Below are 24,608 nucleotides of genomic sequence, written 5' to 3'. Positions count from 1 at the left end.
TTTTTGTGGGTTAAGTTTTAATGCTTTCAGCTTTCTGACATTAGAAAGGAGAAAAGCCTCAATAAAGAAGAACGGGAATAGGCAAATCCTGTTTCTGTCTGACCTACTAGTCTGTCTTTATATTCAGACTTTTTTTTTTCCACAGACTATTTCTAGTAGAATGCCTTTATTTCACATTTTTGAAGATGGAACAAAATCAGGTAATTTTAGTTTTTTCCAATGGTTTACATATTTAAACTGTATACTTTGCTACTTAAACAGGATGGATAATACAACTTGAACATTTTTTATCAGGGAAAAAATATGTGAAGATGCCATTTGATTTGTTTATTCTCGAATTTTGTGGCCTACTATCCATGCATGAAACACAATGCAGAATCTTTATTGAGAGCGTGCTAGCATTCTTTTTTTTTTTAATTTTACTTAAAGTTTTGGGATACATGTGCTGAATGGGCAGGTGTGTTACATATGTACACATGTGCCATGGTGGTTTGCTGCACCTATCAACCTGTCCTCTAGGTTTTAAAACCCACTTGCATTACGTATTTATCCTAATGCTCTCCCTCCCCTTTCCTCTCATCCCCCGACAGGCCCCAGTGTGTGATGTTCCCCTCCCTGTGTCCATGTGTTCTCATTGTTCAGCTCCCACTTATGAGTGAGAACATGCAGTGTTTGGTTTTCTGTTCCTGTGTTAGTTTGCTGAGGATGATGGTTTCCAGCTTCATCCATGTCCCTGCAAAGGACATGAACTCATTGTTTTTTATGGCTGCATAGTATTCCATGGTGTATATGTGCCCCATTTTGTTTATCCAGTCTATCATTGTTGAGCATTTGGGTTGGTTCCAAGTCTTTGCTGTTGTAAATAGGACAGCATGCTAGCATTCCACTAGATATATTACAGATATTAAAATGTAAAATGTTTGGTTTTCCAAATACTGCATGATGTCACTTATAAGTGGGAACTAAATACTGAGTACACATGGACATAAAGAAAGATGGGAACAAAAGACACTCTGGATCACTAGAGAGGGAAGGGAGGGACGGAGGCAAGGCCTGAAAAACTACCTGTTGGGTACCATGCTCAATAACACAGTGATGGGTTTATTTATACATCAAACCTCAGCTTCACACAGTTTCCCTCTGTAGCAATCCTGCACAGCATGTACCCCAATTCTAAAATAAATTTGAAAAAGAAAAAACAATTGGTTTTCACACCAATAGTCCCAGGCGTGAGAGGTTTTATGCATGTACTACTTTAGAAGATAGCAACAGCAGTTAAACAATGGTACGTGATGTTAATACATACCTGCTTTCAAGATGTATATGATTAATATCCTAACTCAGTGGCACAGGTGGTTAAAGTTATTAATTCAGAAAAGGAAAAAATAAGTCTGGATCAAAAATTTTAAAGACAACTTCTTTCTAGAAGTTGTAATCCTGCTGGACACTGGGAATTGCCTACGTAGAAAAGAGAAGGGAGAGGGACAAATAAATAGAGGAAACTTGTTCTTCTTTGAGTTTGTACACAGTTAAACCAGAATCTTTATTTTTCCATTTTCTGCATACATACACTTGCCCACATGTGTATGAATATGGGGTGTGTGTGTGTGTGTGTGAGTTCTGTCAGGCCTCTGAGCCAAAGCTCAGCCATTATAACCCCTGTGACCTGCACACATATGTCCAGATGGCCTGCAGGAGCCACGAAATCTGCAGCAGCCGAAAAACCACAAAAGAAGTGAAACCCCAGTTCCTGCCCTCACTGATTGACCCACCTTATGACATTCCACCACTATGACTCGTTCCTGCCCTACCCTAACTGATCAGTCGACCCCGGGACATTCTTCTCCTGGACAATGAGTCTCATGGTCTCTCCACCATGCACCTTGTGACCCCCTCCCCTGCTGACAACAGATAACCACCTTTAACTGTAACTTTCCACTGCCTACCCGAGCCCTGTAAAGCTGCCCCTCCCCTATCTCCCTTTGCTGACTCTCTTTTCGGACTCAGCCCACTTGCACCCAAGTGAATAAGCAGCCTTGTTGTTCACACAAAGCCTGTGTAGGTGGTCTTCTATACAAACATGAGTGATACTTGGTGCTGAAACCAGGGACAGGGGGACTCCTTCGGGAGACTGGTTCCCTGTCCTCACCCTCTCTCCATGAGGAGATCCACATATGACCTCGGGTCCTCAGACCAGCCCAAGGAACATCTCACCAATTTCAGATCGGGTAAGTGGTCTTTTTCACTCTCTTCTCCAGCCTCTCTCGCTACCCTTCAGTCTCTCTCTACTTTCAATTTCTTCCCCCTTAGCCTGTGTTCTTAAAAAGTTAAAACCTCTTCAACTAACATCTGACCTAAAACCCAAACGTCTTATTTTTCTGCAATACCTTCGGCCCCAGTACAAACTTGACAATGGTTGCAAATGGCCAGAAAACGGCACTTTTGATTTCTCCATCCTACAAGACTTAGATAATTTTTGTTGAAAAATGGGCAAATGGTCTGAGGTGCCTTACGTCCAGGTGTTTTTTACACTTTGTTCCCTTCCTAGTCTCTGCTCCCAATGCAACTCATCCCAAATCTTTCCTCTTTCTCTCCCATCCATTTCTTCAGTCTCTACCCCAACCTCAGAGTCCTCTGAATCCTCCCTTTTCTGCAGACCCCTCTGACCTCTCTCCCCTTCCCCAGAACACTCCTCAGCAGGCTGAATCAAGTCCCAATTCTTCCTCAGCCTCCATTCCCCAACCTTATAATTCTTCTATCACCTCCCTTCCTCACGCTTAGTCTGGCTTACAGTTTCGTTGTACAACTAGCTCTCCCCCACCTGCCCAACAATTTCCTCTTAGAGAGGTGGCTGGAGCTGAGGGCATAGTAGGGATTCATGTACCTTTGTCTCTATCAGACCTTTCCCAAATCAGTCAGCATCTGGGCTCTTTCTCATCAGACCCCACTAAATATATACAGGAATTCCAATGTTTGACTCAGTCCTACAATTTAACCTGGAGTGACTTAATGTCATCCTGACCTCTCCCCTCTTCCCAGATGAGCGGGAAAGAGTTGTTTATACCCTAGCCCAATCTCACACTGACACCTGCCAGCGTCATGAGCCAGACCTTCAAGAAGGCACCAGGGCAGTTCCCCGAGAGGATCCCCGATGGGAATAGCAGACAGGCTCCCAAGGTATAGCTAGGTGAGATTACATGGTCTCTTGCCTAGTTGAAGGGCTGAAAAAGGCAGCATACAAAGCTGTCAATTATGACAAGCTTAAAGAAGCTACCCAAGGTAAAGACGAAAACCCAGCCCAGTTCATGGCCCACTTGGTGGCTACCCTTAGACACTTTTCAGCCCTAAACCCTGAAGGGCCAGAAGGTCATCTTATTCTTAATATGCATTTTATCACCCAGTCAGCTCCTGACATTAGAAAAAAGCTTCACAAATTGGAATCTGGCCCTCAAACCCCACAACAGGAGTAATCAACCTTGCCTTCAAGGTGTTCAACAATAGAGAAGAGTCAGCCAAGTGGCAATGTATTTCTGAGCTGCAACTGCTTGCCTCCACTGTGAGACAAACCTCAGCCACGCCTTCGGCACAGAAAAACTTCAGAACAACCAAACCACAGCCTCCAGGCACTCCTTCAGGACCTCCTCTCCCAGGACCTTGCCTCAAATGCCACAAAACTGGCCACTGGGCCAAGGAATGCCCGCAGCCCATGATTCCTCCTAAGCCATGTCCCACCTGTGCAGGACCCCACTGGAAATCAGACCACCCAACTAATATTGCAGCCACTTCTAGGGCTCCTGGAGCTCCAGCTCAAAGCTCTCTGGCTGACTCCTTCCCAGATCTCCCCAGTTTAGGGGCTGAAGACTGACACTGCCCAATCACCTCAGAAGACCCCTGGACCATCACGGATGCTGAGCTTCAGGTAACTCTTATAGTGGAGGGTAAGTCCTTCTCCTTTTTAATTGGTACAGGGGCTACCCACTCCACATTACCTTCTTTCAAGGGCCTGTTTCCATTGCCCCCATAACTGTTGTGGGTATTGTTAGCCAGGCTTCTAAACTTCTTAAAACTCCCCCACTCTGGTGTCAACTTGGACAACATTCTTTTATACACTCTTTTTTAATTATCCCCACCTGCCCAGTTCCCTCATTAGGCCGAGACATTTTAACCAAATTATCTGCTTCCCTGACTATTCCTGGGCTATAGCCACACCTCATTGCTGTCCTTTTGCCCAATTCAAGGCCTCTTTCTCATCCTCCCCTTGTATCTCCTCACCTCAATCTGCAAGTATGGGATACCTCTACTTCCTTGACAACTGATCATGTACCACTTACCATCCCATTAAAACCTAATCACCCTTACCCCACTCAATGCCAGTATCACATCCCACAGCAGGCTTTGAGAAGACTAAAGCCTGTTATCATTTGCCTGTTACAGCATGGCCTTTTAAAGCCTACAAATTCTCCTTACAACTCCCCTATCCTATCCATCCAGAAACCAGACAAGTCCCACAGGCTAGTTCAAGACCTTTGCCTCATAAATCAGATTATCCTTCCCATCCATCCTGTTGTGCCAAACCCCTATAGCCTCCTCTCCTCAATACCCCCTTCCACAACTCATTATTCTGTTAATGACCTTGTCAAAGAAGCCTTCTTTACCAACCCCTTGCATCCCTCCTCCCAGCCGCTTTTCGCCTTTACTTGGACTGACCCTGACATCCGCCAGTCCCAGCAACTCACCCAGAATGTCCTACCCCAAGGTTTCAGGGAAAGCCCACACTACTTTGGTCAGGCCCTCTCTCATGACTTACTTTCTTTCTGCCCGTCTGCCTCCCACCTTACTCAATATGTTGATGACCTTCTTCTTTACAGCCCCTCATTTCCTTCCCATCATGGAAATCCATCCTTAAAACCATCACCTCTCAGTGCTCTGCCTGCTTGTCACCAACCCCTAAGGTTCTCTCAGGACTCCTCCCTTTCCTACGCATCAGGATCTTGGATTTACTCTGACACAAGATTGGCAAATTGACTTTACTCATATACTCCGTGTCCGTAAATTTAAGTATCTCCTGGTTTGGGTTGATACACATGTACGGGGCCAGTTCCACGTGTTTGGCAAGCAGACCAGCATCCAGCACAACATAATGCATTCTGCTGGTTGTTAGAAGGCTTGGGACATTCCTCTCTTTGCCAGCCTCAGCTTAATCCAGGAGACAAAGATTATTTTCCTTACTATCTCTCCTGCATAGGATCTGCAATCAGAACTATGGAACTTCTCCATTCAGACCGCCACTCACACCTATGGTAAATGGGTAATATAATAGATCACTGGCTTAACAACAGGGAATCCTATTCACATGATGGGAAATGGGGACAAAAAGCTTTGGTACGTAAAACATTATTCCCTCCCTGGCCTAAAAACTCATCGCCACCTACATTAAAGCTAACATGCCTGATTACTGTTCTTAGAGAACGTATTTTATTAGGGCAGTTCCAAGCTCAAAAATGTGCTACCTGGCACCTTGTTAGCCACATAAAAATGAGCCCTAGACCTGAAATTTACTAAATTAACTCATTATAAAATTTTCTTTAAGGTGTCCACACAGTCCCTGGTTACGCTTGAAGCACTCCTGAGAAACATCGCCCTTACCCCTCCAAAAAAAACTCCCCAGAAGGAATTTATATTCTTTATCTTTTCTTATAAATTTATATTTTATAAATAAAAAGACAGGAATGTCAGGTCTCTGAGCTGAAGCTCAGCCATTATAACCCCTGTGACCTGCACACGTATGTCCAGATGGCCTGCAGGAGCCAAGAAATCTGCAGCAGCCGAAAAACCACAAAAGAAGTGAAACCTCAGTTCCTGCCTTCACTGATTGACCCACCATATGACCTTCCACCACTATGACTCGTTCCTGCCCTACCCTAACTGATCAGTTGACCCCGGGACATTCTTCTCCTGGACAATGAGTCTCATGGTCTCTCCACCATGCACCTTGTGACCCCCTCCCCTGCTGACAACAGATAACCACCTTTAACTGTAACTTTCCACTGCCTACCCGAGCCCTGTAAAGCTGCCCCTCCCCTATCTCCCTTTGCTGACTTTCTTTTCGGACTCAGCCCACTTGCACCCAAGTGAATAAGCAGCCTTGTTGTTCACACAAAGCCTGTGCAGGTGGTCTTCTATATGGACTCGTGTGACAAGCTTGCCTTTCCCTTTTCAATACTTTGTTTCCACTATGCTTATGCCCGGATGATATAGTTCTATTTTTATAATCTCTTAGGTGTAAAATAAAATTCTAATATGATGTGCATCTATCACATGAGCAATTTTTCCTCTGAGATTTAAATAACTGTTGCAGTTCCTCAAAAGAAAAGTACTTTTTAAGAACAACAATTAATTTGAGGCCTACTTTAAAGTACTCCTATTATTCCAAATGGCACAGGTATGCTGAGCAGGGAAGTTGTCTTCACAGAAATAAAAAGGAAGAAAAACAAAACCCCCTTTTGGATTCGCAATGCCTGACAGGCATTGTGTTTAATCCTCACATCCCAACATGCTGGCATTTCTCTAGACCCATGCCTAAATTTTGTGGCATACACGTGGGCTAAAGAGATCTATGGCTCTAAAAAGTTGTTTTATTTAAAGGCATGCATACATTTTAAAAGCCTGGAAATTCATTATTTAATAGACTCTCCTCTGATGAAATCCTCTTTTAGGAGATTTTGAATATTTCTTCAAAACATTAGTTAATATAAAACAAGATGAAAGTAACTGGATATTATCCAGATAAATAGGATGGATTATTTTCTTTCTTTCTACTAGTATCAAAATTTTCAATAGCTTCTTAGTTTATCAAATATATGTTGTATTTTAAAAAGTGCTACAACTTAATCATTATTTTGAGGAACAAATATAAAACGTGACCCCACTCTTCTCACAGTTTATAATGATGTTCATGGGGTAGCATGAGAACAGGTTTCCAGGCTTTCTTCCTCAGGATTATCAATGTAGAACTGTTTCCTTTTTTGCTCTGGTTTTATGGGAGCACAGAGCCTTCCTTGCTTAGAACATGCATCTTTTAATGAAAGAGATATATCACTTTTCACATGTCAGTCATGTCACAAAAATTACTGTGAGTTGCTAGAACGGTTGCCTAATTTGAGATGAGGAAAATCACCTGTCACCACTGACACAGAATATAAAGTGGCAAGGTCAAATGGTACATTATACTTATAAGGCAAATTGTCTGTATCATTCTTGAAAAGTTAATATGTTACTGAAAAACTTAAATTCTTATTATTTTGATCATATGAAAGGACAGTTTGAAACATTTACAATCATAATATTTGAACAAAGGACTTGTTTCCCACTCTCTGATGACAATGGTCAGATTAACAGGGCAACCTCTAAAGGCGTGCATGTGAAGTAAGAGACTGGATGTTTCTAAGGCTGCCGGGGAAATCAGTCATAACTCAACTGGAAAGGTCAGAGTTTTATGCTTTGAGTTTTTCACTAATTCAGAAATCAAATTGTCACTCTTTTCACCAAAAGTGAAGAGTATGAATTCAGCATTCAGCTATTGTATGGAGAAGCTTATTGCAGAGAAGGAAAGGAGAACAGAATGAAAGGTCTAATTGGGAGGAGGAAGGTTGTGGAATAGGACACTCTTGTAGACAAAGATATGTCCTGATTAAGTGAGGCCAGGAGAGGCAGGGCGTAAGAGGAAACAGTACCTTCTACTTACTAAGAGCTCAGGTTCTGGCGTTGAAAAGAAACGGGTTTAACTCCTGCCTAAACTCTTACCAGACATGTCACATTGGGCAGAGTACTTCTTTGATCTTCATTTTCTCATCTAAAAAATGGGTATTATGATAAACCTGTTTTGGGAGTTGGAGAAGAATTAAATATGATAATGACGGTAAAACGTTCTGCATAGTCCTGGTGCATAAAATACATTCAGTAAATGGTAGGTTTAATGTTTATTCTTAAAACTAAACTTTAGGCATATTGGAAAATTAAGAAAATAGTGTTGTTGTTTTTTCAACAAATAGCATCAGAAGCCTTGATATACTATACAACAACTTCATTGGATTACTGTTGAATTACCAAGAGGACAGAAAAACCTTTGCTTAGGGTACCAAAAAAAAAAAAAAAAAAAAAAAAAAAAGAAACTGTACAAACAAAACAAAACAAAAATCAAAAGAGAAGGAGAAGATCAGAAAGGCTATAGGGCAGTTGTTTTACCTTTTTCATGATGTAAGTTTTATGTCATATTTAAAAATAAAATCATAAGTTAGTCAATTAAAAAATATATTCGAGAAGACATAATAATTTAAATATTTATATCCTCTAAAGAATTTGGCTTTGAATGAGATTAGAAGGCAGGGGATATCAAAAGGTATCTATTGAACCTAAAAGAAGAGAAGTTCAAACCAGAGTAAAGACTCATCACTAGATTCTTAAAGGAAGTGAAGTATGCTGTTATTAGAAGCTCATGCTAAAATATCTATACTATGGTGTAGATGCATTTGGTTCAATGAATTAATGGTGAAAATAGTAGTTTTCATTAAAGTAAACTTTAATTCATTCACAGTAGATTCTTTCCTTACTTTTATAATGTCTCAACTTAGGAAGTTCTTGATATATACTTCTTTCTCTCTGAGGTCGGACAAAAAAACAAATAAATGTCCTATCTTATTTTCAGTAGAATTTTATGGCTTTGCTTCAAAAACCTCAAAATATATCGAGAGACAAAACTTTATGCATCAGCACTTTTTATATCTTAGTGTAACTGAAGTTATAAGCTTCTGCAATGAAGAAGGAGTAGCACATATATGTGGGGGATACAAGCGTGGGAAGTAGAGACTTTTGTGATAGAGGAGGCTGGCAGCACTCATGAAGGGAAATGAAGGTAAAAAGGGAAGTTGAGGGTGTTTTACAATAACACCAGAAGCCAGCCTTGTTACGGTCTTTATTGATGTAGCAGGATAATCTTTTTTGAAATAGTATCTGCTGTGTATTTTATTCCCCCAAATTATAATTTTCCCAAACTCTCAACCTTCCAAAGTTTGTGCACACATTTCACTGGAGGCAGAGTTGAAGGAGCATAGAAGAAAAGAAGTCAAAGTGAGCTTAATTGATTAAAATAGGGCTTTGCATATTTCCAATCTAAGATCACTTTCACTTGCGAGAGCTAAGTTACTGAGACGAGACGGGGTTTTTGGATGTTCAATCTCTACGTAGGTCAACCAAAGAATAAATTATGACAGAGAACTAGGAAAGAAGGCATGGTATGATATAGGATGTTGTCATCACACAGGAGGGAGAACATAGTTTTCTGTTCTGAGTTGGAGATGCGGGAGCAATTCGGAGGAACACTACTGGGATTGAGCTACTGCCTGTCTGCCTGGTAATAGAGTCAGTGTCTCCAAATTCCAAGGCCTACATCAAGGCAGGGAAGTCTGAGTGAGAACTTAAAATGAGACAAATCAGGAGAATCCAAAATCATGTGTGGCTTCTGTTCCTTTTCCAGCTGGGAGTCCAGGGGGAAATTACTTTGTAAGAAATCCTACATCTTTAAAGAATCGCCACGAGCACTGACATGTAGCCCTGTGTACGCGCTGGGTAAGCGGTAGTCATGATGACCAAAGTAAGGTAGACATGCAGGTGCAGGCCTGTTGAGGCAGAAAGAGGGCCCTGGAATGGCGTTTCCAGTTTGTCTGTGGCCAGAAAGTGGCATGTGGGAAATCTAGATGAGAGAGTGTCTGCCCAAGTGCTAAAAGGACACAGAACAGAAGGTCCTAGGATCAGGAGAGGAGAGAGGAAGTGAGCAGATCTTACATAGGGAGGCCAAAGCAGGGATCATAGACCAGTTACATCAACAGTGGATACTAGCAATAATCTGAAAATTATGGAAATAAGCCACCTCCACATATCTTACCACCATGGTACTAAGTAAGTCTTCCGTATGTTAAAATGCTGCAAGGGAGAATAGAAGAGGGAGAAGGGGAATAAGATTTGAACAGACGGATTTAACTGAAAGACAACATGCTTTACTCTAGAAACCCATTGATATCTTAAATTATCAAGATCAAGTTTTTTCTGTCCATTAGTAGTATGAATGGGAAGTTGACTAATTGTATAGAAAAGAAAATAATTTTAATTATAAATAATAATAACAAACATCATCTCATTGAATACCCATTTCCATCATAATTCACACATTTTGGAAACAAAAGGAATCTCATTTTTATTTCACAATATGTCACAGTGCAGATCTTTCTCAGTGGAGCTTAGATCTGTGTATACTGTTATTCTTATTGTCATCATTATTATTGTTATCTTGTTTTTAGAAAGAGAAGTTGAGAAAAGGAAAAGTGTACATGAATACCATCATTGCCTCTCACTTAACCACAGCTGCAGGCAGGGGACCCCAAAAAAAATACTCCAATCCGGCCTGGAATACATGCAGAGCAATGTACATGCAGGCACACCCTTGCCTTAGCTCTAGGAGACTTGCCATTCCTTTTGTCTGACGTGATTTTCCACAAGATAGCTCTATGGCTCTTTTGCTGTCTATCTTTGGTAAAAGCTTTTATGAATCCTTTCCTGACCATCTTATCTAAAAGTAATAGTCACCTGTTATTCTCTTGTCTGTTTTATTTTCTACATAACATGCTGTCTTTCAAAAGAGCTGTCAACAGTTTTGTCTTTCTCATTCTCTCTTGAACCCATTTCAGTCAGGGTTTTTTCTCACCACCACACTCTACAAAAACTGCTCTTATCAAGGTCACCAGTAACCTTCATGTTGTAAATTCACTGCTAATTCTCCCACCTCTTTCTACTTGGCCTAGCGGAATATGAGACTGTGGACCTTTCCTTGCAATGCTTTTTTCGTTTTGCTTCCAGGATACTGCACTTTGCGTTTTGCCTCTACCTGCTGCATCTCAGTATCTCCAGTTGTTTCTTCTCATTTCCGTAATCTGTAAAAGTAGAAATGCCCTAGGCTTCAGTCCTAGGAACTCTTATATTTTCTCTCCTCCTTCCCCTGGTGATCACATCTGGTCTCGTAGATTTAAATACCATCTATATGCTAATGAGAAACCTACATATGCAGCCTAACCTGTCTCTTGAACTCCAGAATTTCTAACTATCTGCTTGATTTTTCCAGTTGGATGTCCAGTAGGTGTCTTACCTTTAACAAGTCCAATTCTGAGCTCTTTATCTTTCCTAGCTAATCTCTTCTTGCAGCTTGCTCAACTCAGTTGTCAACTAATTCCTGCCAGTTGGTCAGGCAAACCACTTGGAGACATCCTTGATTCCTGTTTCTCTCAGACATCACATAATCGTCAGGAGGGTCTATTATATATATTCAAAATATTCATTATCTAACCACTTCCTACTACTATCAATTCTACCCACCTTCTCCAAGCCACTGTCACCTTTCCTGGGTTCTTGTAATTGTTCCTAAATGTGACCTCCACCAGCTCTTGCCTGTCTATACATCTCACGCTGAACCTCAGTCACAGGGCTCCCATTAAAGCTAGTGACATTAGGTCATTCCTCTGCTCAAAACTTTCTCATTAATTGTGCAGTAAAAATGAGGCCTTGGGTTTGCTAACCTATTTCCAATGACTTGAACAGTCAGTGCCTGCACTTGGTAGAAAGTCGCTAAATATTTGTTGTATGAGTTAAGAATGAAGAAATAAAATTTCATATTATTATTCAAAGTAAGAGCTAAGGTCCTTATGGTGAGCTATGAGGCTTTAACATTCTGCACCCCACACCCCCATTTCACCTCTACCCTCTTTCCTGCTTCCTCCTTCTGGCTAGACAGGGTATTCCCCAAATCTAACAGGCACACTCTTGCCTTAGCACTAGAAGACTTGCCATTCCTTTTGTCTGACATGATTTTCCACAAGATAGCTCTATGGCTCTTTTGCTGTCTGTCTTTCATAAAAGCTTTTATGAATCCTTTCCTGATCATCTTATCTAAAACTAATACTCACCTGTTACTCTGTTTTCTGCTTTATTTTCTACATAACATAACATTTATCATTATATAATGTGCTGTATGTTTTCCTTATTTTTAAATAAAATCTCCTCCCCAAATTCTTGAATATAAATGTCAGTGGGTATTTTTTTAAAAATCTCGTTTGTTTATTTATTTTCTCTTAATGCCTAAAAAAGTAGTATCTGGCATATAGTAGGCACTCACAAAGCTTGTGTTTATATAATGAGTTAATCAAGCCAAATAATATGAAGAAGGCCTGGTTTGGGTCATTGAGGAGCAGCAGATGGAAAAGAATAAATTAGAAAGTTTGCAATATGAAATAGAATTAAATATGCTCAGATATTACTCCTAATATTGCCACTAATGGACTGTATCATCTTAAAGTATTTCTTGTACTTGAAAAATGTCAATGGCCTCATCTTCAGATAAAAATTAAGATAATCCATAAGATCCCTTGCACTTCTGACTTTTTAAAAAAATTAGTGATAGATTTTATAGTCTATTCTTTTGTCCCATTTAAGAAAACAGATATTTGTATAATTATGTAAGTCTTATGTATTTTTATCAGTCTGGCTTTTGTGAGGATTACATGCAATATACCATTTTTTCAAGCCTTTTTTTCTCCAAAATGTAAACAATTACAAAAGAGAAATTTATAAATTTTGCTGTTAAACTTTCCAAAGTAATGATGACATGAAGTAGAAAAATAAAATTCCACACACACACATACAGCTGAAATTTATCAGAAAAAATATATAAAGCAATTTCCTTTTCCAGGCATTTTTCTCCCAGCTGGTCTAACAACATACATCATTGTGGCTTCTAAATTTTAATTTACAAGGAACAAATATGGTAGTTTTAGAGGCTTCTGACCATTGCAAAATCACTGATTGCAAGGCCTGTCTCCTCAGAAACTAATCAAAAGGTGACATATTCTGTTAACTTCCCATTATACATTCATAACATCATCTTTCAATTCAGTGTCATAAAGAATTTATGTAGGACATTAATCATGCAAGACCACTAAATTGTTCTCATTTCAGTGATAATTGTTTACTCCTATAAATGGTTTGTGTTGAGTTGCAACAATTCAGCTGAATAAAATATATCTTTACCACCCTGCATTGGGAGAGAAAATTAACCTATAAATAGAGGAACCAAACTGAATATATAATATGATTATTAGAAAAAAAGTAAAATTTTATAGCACTCTTCTCTTTTCAGTGACAAGAGCCAATGACATTAGGATAATTCTGTCACCTTCAATAAAATGAATCTTGAAAAACAAAATGAAACAAAACAACAAAATCATATAGAATCAACAAACATGTAAAAACAAACCCTGTCTAATATCTATATGACATTGTTGACCCTGAAATCAGGTAAAATATCTTGTAAATGAAACATACTACACCTTGCTAGTCAATGAAGCTAAACTTAATTAAAGGGGTGTCAATCATTTGCTGAGAACAAAAGAAAACAAAACCTACTCTTAAGGTTATTCAGTATGGCCTTGTGAAATGTGCATGAGAACTGTAAGTCTTATGATCTGACTTTAACCCTGGCCCCGCTATGCTTCTGTAACCTTAAGGTTGATGCCCAAACTTCTCTTGTCTCAGTTTTCTCGTCTGTAAAATGAACGAGCTGGACTCCATCATCTTGTAGGTTTGTCCTAACACCAACATTTTATAAGTCTATGTGGGAACTCAGCTAATCAAGACTTGTTTTTTTTTTCTTTAAATCAACGATTTGAATGATTTGTCATCTGTTTTTAGATTTCTCCACTGCCTGCTGAATAAGAATAGGATCAATTTGAGACAGCCCTTTCAGCCCAAGGGTGCCATAACTAATGGCACTGTCTGTTTCTGCTTTCTAAATGGAATCCTACTATATATATTTTTTCTGCGGTAAAGTGTCTACTTTATGAGCATAATAAATAGCAATTGCCCTTTAATGGCAACTTTAGCTGTGACCATTATGGCACAATTTAAGTGCTTAAAAACACTAATGGGAGTGATACAATGTTAATTATACTATGACTATGAAGGCTGTATACAAGAACTCCTGCAAAATTAAGTAAAACCCTGGCTAATTCTAATTACAGTCTGTCTAGAGGAGATAAGAGAAATTAAGCACCTCTTTTTTGAGTGCGTTCCTAATGTAACAGCACAATTTGGCCACATTGGTTGAGAAAACATTTCAAGTGACTCAGAAAGTAGGATTCTGAAAAGAATTTTTTTCAGTTTAAATAAGAAAGGAAAGAAGATGAATTACTTACACAGAAAATGCATCTTTACTTGAAACAATGCTTATGTTCTTGCCTTTAAGCCTAAGGTAACCCACTTTTAAAGAGCTATTCATTAAACTGTCAGAGACAAAATTATATCATGGGATTTTTCCTTATTTTAAAATGTGTTTTATAAACTATTTAGAAGAAATATATTTAAAACATAAAACCAAGAAGATCATCCTTCATCTTATCATCTATGGAAAAACTGAAAGCCAATTTTTCAATATTTATTTCAATTATTTTTTATTCTTTCCAAAATGTCTATCACTTACTCTCTTTCTTCTTTTTCTTTCTACCATTTATTGAATGCCTTCTATGTACTAGAAGCTCTATGTACTAGAGCTAGATATTTTAAAAAATGTGTAAAATAATTTTGCTGCCCTTAAGGGGTTTAGAGTCTAAAAGAGAAAAGCAAACCTGTAAAAGCAAAACAACGGTTTTGTTTACACCTCCGTATCTGTTGTGTATGTTTCTTTCTTTGTCTTCCAGTGTAATTTTTTTCTTTGAATTCTCTTGCTTTCCTTATTGTAAATTGCTTTGCATAGATCTCTAACTCATGGGATCTTTATAAATCCAATGTGAGGAGTAGAAATCAATTATTTGATGTATCTGATTTTACTTTTTTTTTTTTTTTTTTTGGGGGAATAAGAGGGTCGTAGGTTTTTAAGAAAACCCCCTGCTGGAAAGCCTGGCACATTTCAAAGTGCTACCATTTGAAAAGTGAGGGAAACAACATTTCATAAATAATGAAAACAATTGTCTGGCAGTCCGCAATTTCCAAAACATACATTGTTTTAATGGATCATAAACTAAACACAGTAGTATAAGGATAAGAGAAATCAACTCATTTTTAATAAATAAAAATGATAACTGATGGAAATCATTGAATTCCATTGAAAGGCATCCCATAATCTCTAAATTGTAGGTATTAGGAGAGTAACCCAAACCGTTATAGTTGAGTATCTGGGTGCTTAAAAATTGTCGCCCTCACCTTAAAGCATTTATTATCTATAAGGGACCTTCTAATTTGTCAGTATATCTGGATTTAAGTGACCCATAGGGCATATATCAAATACCTGCCTTGGGAGGTTATTTGTCATTTTAGCAGTGCCACTTTTACAGCATTAGAGTAGTTTCAATGACATTTAATCTGTGCTCCCTTTGAGCAATAATCATGTCACTACTCTTTAGTAAATGTTTCCAAATAGAGGATATTTTGTGCACTCTATTTTTATAATATATGTAGATCCTCAGCCTCACCTGCTGCCCAGTCAAATGAAACATAAACAGGATTTGTACACAAATTCACAAGTTCATTAACATCTGTTATGATCATTTTCTAAAATTTGTGTTGCTTATGTATTAAAAGTTAAAATAGTATTAGTAAGACTTCAAACTTGGAGATAACTTTATTTTCTTCAGATTTTTCTGAGATTTTTCTCTGATATGTGAAGACACCACACACACACACACACACACACACACACACACTCACAGCATATTCACTTACCACTTTCTCCCCATTTTCATTCACTTGAAATCATTGTTTTCCAGATTGTTTCTTCCCATTAATAAACAATTATTTTTGCCATTTGCCTCATCTTTCCCATATTAAAATACATCATTGTAATCATTCATCTTATATTTTCAGCCTCTTCCCTAATAACTATAGCATTTACTATTTAGCATTGCCAGCGTTTCTCACTGAGGTTGTTTATCCTTCTATTAAGTTGTTATTCAGTAGGAGCCTTCTTCCCATCACCAGAAAAGAGATATAAAAATAAACAACTTAGAGAAAGTATGAAGACTGAAAGAAATGTGAGATAATGAGAGAATGTGGAAGCTGTACATCTGGTGTGTTGGAGAGTGAAAAACCATAGGCATGAGCTCTATACAGAAGAGGAATACTACATCAGAGAAGTTTGAGATGCAGCTGCGGAGATGGCAGGTGGCTGACACTAACTCTCTGTGTGAGCTTGGGCTAGTTACTAAGTTTATCTAGTACTAAGTTTCTTGTTTCATTTCTAAAACAAAGAGTTTAGTACCTTTGCAAGGTATTTCCAGACGAAGGTACAAAGGAAAAAGGCAGAAAATTCAAGACATGTCCAAGTAACAGAAGGAAGGTAAAATGAGATAAAATTAAAGACAGAATGGGAAAAGTCGATTAAAAGCCTGGACTTTATTCTGTAAGTGACTAGTCATCCTCAAAAATCCACACTACAAATAAAATTATTAATCATTTAGTCTTCTCCTTTAGACAGGCATATCACACACACACCAAAAATGGGACAGTTTTGGTAGAATAAGTACATTATTATCTCCCAAGCTTCTGTAAAGACTAAGCAAATTTAGGGTATTTGGAGCTGGCCGTCTTTAGAGGAAAAAGGACCAAAATTTTCCACTTGCAGTACTAGCTGTAGGTTAGGTCTAGAATATATATATAATATATAATATGTGTAATATATTATATATATTATACGTATAAAGTTATATATAAAACTTTAAATAATTATATAATTATAATAAAAATTATGTAATGTATACAGCTATCTATATCTATCTCTGTATATACAAATCATCACACATAAGATAAACTAATATGGAAATGAGGGGGATATGACCTCTAGCCACCATTTGATGATACTTAGTTTAGTTCATTTCAGGATAAAATTGGAGGCAGAGATTTAGGGCAAGAGAGAAACAATTGATAATCAATTCTTGCAGCTCACTAGTTTTACTTATGCTAATAAGTAGTATAGTGAATGTAGGATAGACAGATGAATGGCCATAGCAAAACGGAGATAAATCATTCAGTGGAATCTTAGTTCAATATTCCAGGAAGGTGAATTGTTTGTCTGAACTCATAGTTTCCTTTGGATTGTTGGATTAAGGGTGATTTTTAACTTATTTCTGTACTTAAAAACACCGTGTAGTTCTCCATGAATTTAGAACTTATTTATAAAGAAGAAAAGAACTTGTCTGTTTGTATTTTCAAACTTGACATTTTACTTTTCAAATTAATTTTTACAAATACTGCCTTGATTCTCATTTTTGGTCCGCTGTATTTTATTGGATTGATGAAGAAAGATGGAGTGACAGACAGACACATGGGCACACAGTTGGAGTTGGGAAATAAGCAGTGGGGTGAATAATCCCAAAACATAGGGCAATTGCAAGGAAAATTTCATTTGGCTCTTGAATACACACAATGAGTTGTAGAGAATAGATTTACTTCTCTAATTACTCTATGTTGTACTTGGGCCAATGCTGAAATGATTTTACATTCCCTGGGCATATACCAACTGTTGGGGTGAGGAGGGGCCCATAAACATACTGGATACAGAGGGAAAAACATTTTTTCGCATACCGCCCACAATGCAAATGCTATTCTTACAGCGTTGTCTGTATTATTACCAAACTAGTCAATTTCTTTAATTTAGATGAAGGATTACACAAAATTCTTGAAAAAAACATAAATCAAGTTGATTTATTTATTCTGATTTGATCACTCAAACAGCTAACTTCAAGCCACATATAGATGCACATATAGTCAGAGTGAAATATATTACCACGTGGCTTATAAACATTGATCACCTTTCCTAGTTTATATATAAAAAACTTGAAATTGAGTTATATTTAATATACAAATACCATATTTATAATAACTCTATAAGAATAATACAAACTTAGAAAGAACATATACTTCTGAAGGTCAATTCCAAAAAGAAGTGCAGACAAGGCAAGGAACAAAAGAAAATACATATATTAGGCTAGAGTTTTCCAGCCTTTACTTTGCAATGAATATGGTGGTTCTCTATAGAGACTTCACCATTATTTAACCCATCTTTAACAGAACAATATAGGCATTGCTGTTTTTCCATTGAGAAAGTTGAGGCTTGCAGAGTTTGATGAGCTTATCTTAAACATGATATTTAGTAAGTAAAATATTTCAAATTTGGACCCAGATAAATCTGTTTTCAAAACTTGCTTCCTCTATTCCTGCCCTACCTCCCACATCTCTGCTGTTCTCCTTGGGCCTTGTCAATGGTTGGCAACAATGACTAGCTGGAATGACCTACTGACTAGGACCTCCACTGGAATCACGCCATGCAGAGAGCAATTGTTGTTGGGCCAGGCGCGGTGGCTCATGCCTGTAATCCCAGCACTTTGGGAGGCCAAGGCGGGTGGATCACTTGAGTCTAGGAGTTTGAGACCAGCTTGGCCAACATGGCAAATCCACATCTGTACTAAAAATACAAAAATTAGCCAAGCATGGTGACGCATGCCTGTAGTCCCAGCTACTTGGTAGGCTGAGGTGGGAGAATTGCTTGAACCCGAAAGGCAAAGGTTGCGGTGAGTTGAGAGCACACCGCTGCACTCCAGCCTTAATGACAGAGGGAGACCCTGTCAAAAAAACAAAAAAAAACAAAAAGAAGCAATTTTTGTTGCAACTGTTTTTTCATATCAAACTTCTGGACAAATAATATGAGAGGCACCTTTAAGAAAAAAATAGTAATAAATGAAGAAGAGAATTCAATGTTTTCTATAGTATACTGGGAACTCACTCTATCTAAGAGATAGTACAGTCCAGATATGAAAGGTTACATTCTGAAGCCTGATGCTAAAATCAGAAAGGCCCTTCTTAAAATTCAAAAGTGCTTTTTAAATGTTTTAAAATGTTTGTTTTGTTTTGTTTTGTCAAGATGTGGACTACTAGCATCCTATAATGCAGAGGTTTCTTGAGATTATTTGATTTATGCGAATTTTGCATTTAGAAAGCAGAGATTGATGAGAATTAGAGGCTCCAAGGTCCCACAGTGGTATAGACCAGGACTAAAATATTGGTCACATTATTGATTTGGACCTGAGTTTCTTACAGAGGAAAATGAGACTTTTGACTAGATAACTTGTAAGATCACTTCCAGCTGTAAAATCCAGTGACTATAAGCACTCTGATTCTCAGCCCACTCCTCTTTATAGGATGCTATACTACTTATCATCACAGTACTAGAAATTTTTTTTGAGATGGAGTCTGGGTCTGTCACCCAGGCTGGAGTGCAGTGGCACAATCTCGGCTCACTGCATCCTCCACCTCCCAAGTTCAAGCAATTCTCCTGCCTCAGCCTCCCAAGTAGCTGGGATTACATGTGCCTGCCACCACGCCCGGCTAATTTTTGTATTTTTAGTAGAGATGGGGTTTCACCATGTTGGCCAGGCTGGTATTGAACCCCTGACCTCAGGTGATCCGCCTGCCTCGGCCTCCAAAAGTGCTGGGATTACAGACATGAGCCACTGCGCCTGGCCTGGAAATCCTTCTGATGCGATGAGGACCAATGATGCAGCTCATTGAGGGTTAATTGGAATGTGTAATAGAGAAAGGGAAGAAGGGAAGCAGCCACTCCCAGGTTCAGTGGAATCACCTGACATGGAGAGGGACTAACGAGGTATTTATATTGTGATTATAAGATAATAAGGGGTCCCTATGTGAATGAGTCCTTGGGTGCTCTGAGTCTGTTCTTAGGCTTTTGGGCTGACCTACTTATTTGCAAAATATTCATTTCTTGATTTTCCCCCTCCATTCAAGTTGCATGGATCTTGTCAAGTGTATCAATGCATCAGAGCACTGGGAAAAGGGAGAGACTGATTCAGATCAAAGGTACTTAAACCTTAAGCCAGAAACTTTAAGAAAAAAGGAGTCTTAAATGGAAATATATACTTTGCAATTCACTTCCTTTCCCCTCTCTATTTCTATTTTTGTCTTATATCTCTTCCAGCAAAAGGATGAGCTTCATGTCTATCATTTTGGCAGTTTCCAATGTCCTAGTATGCAAATCCCCAGGTACACAAAAGTGAGAAGGGTAAAATCTGGGACATTGTAGTACAGGCCACAATGCTAGCTATTTTCTTAGAGATGTCAAGCTAGTTTATTAAATTATCCCCTGACTGTCGTGTATTTACCCACCTTTAACCCTCTACCTTGCTTTGCTAGGTAATTGCAGACAGAGAGTTTGGGAAGGTTTAACCGTGTACATTTTAATTAATTCCTGAAATCATCAGTACATTTTTTATACCTGTGCAAATGTCTTAATTGATATCAAGAGTCAGCAAACCCCTTTTGTAAATATTTTCAGCTTTGCAATTCATACTGTCCCTGTTACAACTACTCAACTCTGCTCACGTAGTAGGAACATACATAAACAAATGGATGGCTGTGCTCCAATAAAACTTTGTTCACAGAAATGTTGAACTTCTGACCATATATTTATCCCACAGTAATAAACTATCATTATATGTTAAACATCACTGGATATGTAATAAGGTTTTGGAAATCTATTCCTCATTCCTCATTCCTGCTTTGCAGGAATTCCTGGGTTCCTCATTCCTTGCTTTGCAGTGAAATCTTACTCAACTTTCTGAGTCTAGATCAAACGTCACATCCTCTGGGAAGTTTTTCCAACCTCTTCTTCTCGTGGTCACCCCTGGCTCACAAATGAGTTAGTTTTATTCCCTCTGGTGTACAGCTATTACTTCTTAAATAGATTTTCTACTGGGTATTATGATGAGTTTGTACGTCTTTCTCCTTCAAAAAAATTTTAGGTTTTTGAGAGAAGGATAGACTGTTATTCATCTCTGATCCCTATGGCCAGAGACTGACTTTAGCTTGTAATTAAATATGTAGGAAGTGATGGCTCAACACTATGCACCAGGGAATTTAAGTTTATTGTTTTTCCGCTTTATAAGAGAATTGGATCTTTTTAAATTCAAAGAGAACATGATGACATAAATAAAATTTGCTCATTTATTTATTTTAAAAATAACACAAATAAAGATGTGAACTACTGCCATAGCTATATATTTGTTTTTTGTAATACATAGGAAATTTAAAGAGGTAAAACCACCATATGAGCTCAGATAATATACTACATTGCCCAACTCACCTTGCTGCTAGGTACTACAGTATGATTCATTCCTGGCCAATAAGAAGTGAGTGAAAAATGTTGTATGGAACTTTCAGAGACGCCTCTTAAAGAGATTTGACTCAGCTGGGAGGAGCACACTCTTGCCTTTCCTACCTTCCTCTTTCATCTGGAATGTGGGAATCATGATGTGATTATTTTACATGGCACGCCTGTATCAAAACATCTCAGGTACCCCCAAAACATTATACCTACTATGTACCCACAATAATTAAAAATTAAGAAAAAAAATTCTAAAAAAATGATGAGTCAACTCCCAGTGGACACCTTGGAGCCAAAATACAGAAAGTGCCTGGGTCCTTCAGGTCATACTGGTACGCTTCCATGCCTCTTGTGGACTGCCTTCTCAAAAAATTCTTTTGTGTGTCATTATTGTTTCTGTTTTCTACTACAGAAGGCTACTGGACAATATCTAACTGACACAGTGCTGTATGTTCCAATTCACATAAGTAATTACAATGTATTCTAAATCTAATGCCAATGTCTCTTTACTGAGTGTAGAAACTAAAGGAACCCCCTGATGCATGATAAAGTTTTTTTTTAATATTAAAAAAGGAATGCCTCTGGAATGATAAACATCAGAACTTTCCAAAGTGACAGTTAGTAACCTTTTGTAAAATATAATTTTAAGGATAATTTAAATCTAAAATGACATGCAAAATGTGAATATGTTCTGTTCTCTGTTCTTTCCTCTCCACAAGGAGAGGAAAAGGTAGATACCCACTTTGGACAGGAGTGTATATAAGTGACTTCAAGTATACAGTCCAACCAGGCTACTGGTTTATATCCCAGATGTGTCATTTTAACTGTAGCAAGTTACTTAAACTTTAAATGGTTTTCAATTTCCCATATATAAAACAGGAATAGCAGTAGCAACTGTATCAAGTTCTGGGATCATAAAATGGGTTAATTGATATAACATACTTAGGCATGATAAACATCGTTTTACATTTAGCTATTTTTTGTTTTTTGCCACCAATTGGATTTGGGTGGAAATCCACACTCTACTGCTGCCATCTATGTGACGCTGGAAAAGTCACTTAACTTCTCTAAGGCCTCAAGCTTTTCTGATCTGGAAGATGAAGAGAAAAATATCGACCTATTAGTGCTCCTGTGAAGGTTAATTAAGATGCATGCAAAGCCACCAGGTCAGTGCCTGGCTCATAGTAAACACTTAACAAATTGTCACTCTAACTTTTTATTTTTCCTTTTAGTTATATTAATCTTTTTTCCTCCCTTTGAACAGGCAATTCGATTGTCAGAATGAAGTGAAATTCATCCAATGGGCAGATGCACTCATTAAACACTCACATATATGTACATACATGGGTAAAAGCACTGAAATATATATTCACATGCACGCATGTCCCCAGGAAACACTGGCTTGCAATCACACTGTGTGAAAATTTTATAACAGTTATATTAAAAGAAAGTCATATGATATAGATACATAATTTCATGCACTTAAACCTGTTTTTCTTTCAAAACTACCTAGATAAAAGTTAAACACATAATATTACTTAAAAGGGATCCTGTATTTCTCATCTCCATTCTTTCACTGTGCAAAATAATCGCTGTCTCTTTAGAGCAACATTCTTTTTCAAAATAAGAAGAGAAAACCTGAACATGACTTGGGGATTAAGCAATAAAACAGCTGCCTTATTACCTTCAGGGACGTGCAGATCATTCTAGAATGTCATTCTGCCTGAGAAGCTCTCCTTCTAGTAATATTTATGCTTCTTATGAATACTGTTTTTAGGTCGGAATGCTTGTCAAATTACAGAAAATTTGATCTTAGTTCCTTCTCAAAAATTAAAAGATCAGAAAACAGAATCTCTCAGGTCTCTTTTAGTTATAATATTCTATGATTTTATGATTCCTTAAAGATTCATTTTCCTAGAAATGGTTGGGAGAGAGGATGCAAGAATGGAGAGTACACAAGAGAACACTGGTAAATTTTAAAATGGAGCAAGAGCCAAGTTCACAGTCCAATGACACATTGAGAAAAATCTTATGATACATTGTGTCTCTTTATTGCTACTGCCTCTTTAGTAATAAACGGGAATCTACAACTCAATACGACAATGTGTTCGGGGTCACATTTTGAACTTCAGAGAGACTAATGAAAACTTTGTGGAAGCTCTGAAAGCTGTGGGGAAGTCATAAAAAGGATACTGTCTGCACTTTGTAGATTCATTCTTGGTATGAACAGCAGCAGGTGTGGGCATGGAGGTAGGATGGGAGAAAAGAACAATTTGGGATCATCTGCTATAGAGGGTCTTCTCACAGATTTCTGTTGCTCATAGAGTCCCAGTTATATTTTCCTACCATGAAACATACATTTATCAGCCAAAATCAAGATTGTAACAAATCCATTTCTCACTTTTTGTAAATTGCACAAATGGAATTTTGACTTTTAGGGATGTCATTCTGTTAAAGTTTTAAACATATTACAGGGAAAGGCTAAATAAACCAAGGTCCACTAGATGTCTAAATCTAGCTTTTCGCCTCTGACTTTTTCACAGCAGGTTTATATTTTTGACTTTTCACTTTCTCTAATGCCTTGCTGCTCTCAGTACCACATGTCATCAGCCAATATATAAAACTTGTAAGTGAAGCTGGGAGAAAATGAGACATAAGTGAAGAATCGAGAAACCATACATGTTCCTTTGAAAACAGTTTAGGTTTTCTATAAGTGACAGTTGGACAAATTTTGTTCACTGAGAATGAGAAGGGAATGAACGTTTGACAGAGTGCGTTATCCATTCAATGGTTTTCTTTCTAGAGTTCAACAATATTAAAGACAATAACTTTTCCTCTTCCACTGTATTAATAACAAATAACACAGTGCCAGACACAGAATAAATGCTCAATACATATTTTTATCTGTTGTTAATAAAGGAGCAAAGATATGCTTAGGCTTTATATGCAAATGTACACAATAGAGTGCAAAAGCAATGTGTACACATTTGAATGGATGAATTTAACATACCTGAGTCCTTTTATTAGTACAAAAAAAAATACCTTGCAGGCGTGTAAGAAATAATGATAAGTTCCAATATCCAGTTTTGTTTTGAAAGGAGATGTACTATATTCCACTTTCTTTTTGTGATAGTTGGGGAAAAAAAGGAAATATACATTTGAGAATAAAATAACAAATATAAAGTTAAAATAGACCTCAAAATATAGAAACAAATAACATGACTTCATTTTTTCCCTTTCACCTGAATGCTTTGTTTAATTTTAAAGATTGCTGAGCAGTAGAAAGTCAGGGAGGGAGAAGGCGAGAAGGTATATAAAGAAACTCACTTTAAAATTGGGTTAAAAA

The 24,608-nt window shown here is 37.8% G+C and overlaps 1 protein-coding gene and 1 long non-coding RNA gene across 9 annotated transcripts in view; one reads left to right on the top strand and one right to left on the bottom strand.

Annotated features, from left to right (window-relative positions):
* ROBO2 (roundabout guidance receptor 2) overlaps positions 1-24,608 on the bottom strand; it is a 1,750,895-nt gene that overhangs the window by 1,114,715 nt on the left and 611,572 nt on the right. The window lies entirely within an intron of this gene.
* Positions 3,407-24,608, top strand: part of LOC129532259 (uncharacterized) — a 48,527-nt gene continuing 27,325 nt past the window's right edge. The window contains exon 1 of the long non-coding RNA XR_008677917.2: positions 3,407-3,919. This is a non-coding gene — a long non-coding RNA (uncharacterized lncRNA). The remainder of the gene's footprint in view (positions 3,920-24,608) is intronic.

This window comes from Gorilla gorilla, chromosome 2 (assembly GCF_029281585.2).
Source record: "Gorilla gorilla gorilla isolate KB3781 chromosome 2, NHGRI_mGorGor1-v2.1_pri, whole genome shotgun sequence".
In the NCBI taxonomy this organism is placed as follows: domain Eukaryota; kingdom Metazoa; phylum Chordata; class Mammalia; order Primates; family Hominidae; genus Gorilla; species Gorilla gorilla.
This window is presented reverse-complemented; position numbering and strand designations above follow the sequence as displayed.